We start from the raw sequence: 2,500 nt of genomic DNA, 5'->3' as shown, positions 1-2,500 counted from the left end.
TAAGTAAAATTAGTGCCAGTACCCATCTTACTTTCTTCACATGTGGATTCACTTTTATTCTGTGTGCTTAAATTGAAAAGTTTTATATTTGTCAAACTTGGCAGGTTTGAACTGCTGAATTACTTCCTAAGTTGCTTCTTATTGCTACAAGGATTACCCCAAGACCTAGACGGTACAGTTTGAATAACTTCATTAATATAAGTTGTTAAATTCCATAGTCTGCTTTGCATAACGTAAATTTTATAGATTTACCCAAATATGAAAATACGTGACACGAAGGGCACTCTCTTAAGATATATTTACTCACTAAAGTAATATATTACAAAATGCTAAATATACTTTGTAATTTGGTCATTTTAAACTTTTTATCTCTGCATCCCACCCTCACCATATATTTTGGCTCCTACAAAAAGAGATGTTACGATTGAAATTTTTTCCTCTAAATTGCATTTATACAGTCACTGGTGTATTAATACAGAATCACTGCTGCATTCCTAAAATGTCTTTAAAATGCTTTAAATCACTAATTGTAACACCAAAATCTTAAAGATGTGTTTACATCATTAACATTTCCCCGATATAAAACAAAATACACGTCTTAGAGCAAAGATTACAGTCCTGAAATATCCTGGCAGCAAGTATGTAGATAAAAAATACATAATCTATGAGACAACACATTTTACCCAAGTATATTTTCTTCAGAAAATGTCTCGGTAGATCGTCTGTGGCACAAATGTTGTCGCACAATTGTGAAATCACAACTGCTTTTGAGCTGAAAAAATAACGATTATGAACAATCAATGTCTCTTGTGTATTTACCTGATATTCAAATGACGTGACTGAATTATTTATCTATTCTGTGGAAAGTTTGGACGCTAAAGACGAAGACTGATACAGGCGTCCCCGAACGCGCGCACGCACGCATGAACAAACAAACAAACACACCAATGTATAAGTAATATCCTTCCAATACATGAAATTTACAGAAAAATGTCACCCAAAGAGGAAGGTTGTCCACTAATCTCGGACATCCTGGACAGTCTTTCCCACTTGGAAGTCAACGTTGCCTAAGCGAGCAACCAAGTTCTACCTTTGTGTCCGAAACATGAAAATGGAAATCGAAAATGACGACCAGTACATTCCCTACGGTGAGTGATGACTCTGAAACTGGATGGGAACAGCCGTTGAAACAAATACTTGTAGGGTTTCGAGTATGGAATCGATGAGAGGCCCATTGTAAAATGAAAAAAATAATATTTACGTTACTTTATTCTATAGAACAGAATACAATAATAATAAAAAAAAACGCAGCATTTGAATGAAAAAAAAGCTCTCTGTCATAAGGGCTTAGTTCTAGACGTTAAAAGATAGGAAATGAATCAGAAACAACAGACCATTTATACCCAAAATACCTACAAGCATATCCAATGCAAATGAAAGCACACGAGCAAGCACGAGATCGATATCGAGCGCATGTGGGTTTGACTGAACACGGAAGGACGAGAGCTCAATCGTCAATCGAGATTCCGGAATTACTAAAAAGAATTGTTGGAGTAAACTTCGAAGCGAACCGAATGATCTACAGAAAAAATGGAAGGAAAGGAAGGAGAGAGAGAGGGAGGGGAGTGAGTGAGTGTGTGTGAGAGAGAGAGAGATGGGGGGGGAGTGAGTGAGAGAGCGAGAGGGGGGGGGCGTGAGAGAGGGGGAGGGAGAGGAAGGGAGAGAAAGGAGAGGGACCGATCAACCGATCTCACATCCTGAACATGACAGCTGACCACCTCTCTTGCGCCAAATCATATGTCGATCTTATATAAGCAGAAAAAAAGTATGAATGAGAATGAATACATTCACATTCATACCTTTCCTATATTTGTCAGACAGAAAACTATTTACATAAACAGATACTTAGCTGCCGAATCAGCCGCATTACTTTTAAGATAATCATTAATTTCAAAGGACAGGTGAAAAGACCATTGAAAAAAAATCGAAAGCAAAAATACATTAATAAAGAATATATAACGAGAAGAAAAAGTTGAAAAAAAAATAAAAATAAGCAGAATAGAATCAGCATCGACAACTAAAACTTTTCAATCTTACACTCCCCTGCACCGAAATAAAAACTATGAAACGCTCCCCGCTACAGTCCGAGCGAGTTTTGTGTGTGCAAAAGCGGTGATCATAAATCCACGCTGATAGATTGTTCATTTCCATTCATCTTTAGCCTATCGAAGGAGCAGTAAACCAATTGTCGAGCCATCCATCAGGCCACCTCGCCTCATCACTCACACGTCACAGAAACGCTCGCTCGCTCTCTCTCGCTCCCCCCCCTCTCTCTCTCACTCCCGTATCAGCATGGCTAGTGTTGCTAGTGGAAGTGGATCCCATAAGTGGGTAAGAAGTGATGGAAGCGTAGACATGAGTGACGAGAATGGATGCGAGCGGGAGAAGAGGAAGAAGAACGACGGAAACGAAGCAGCAGACCAGAATGTTGCCGGTGTGA

Source organism: Penaeus vannamei, chromosome 20 (genome assembly GCF_042767895.1).
Source record: "Penaeus vannamei isolate JL-2024 chromosome 20, ASM4276789v1, whole genome shotgun sequence".
NCBI lineage: Eukaryota > Metazoa > Arthropoda > Malacostraca > Decapoda > Penaeidae > Penaeus > Penaeus vannamei.
The sequence above is the reverse complement of the archived record's forward strand: the minus strand, read 5'-3'. Positions refer to the sequence as shown.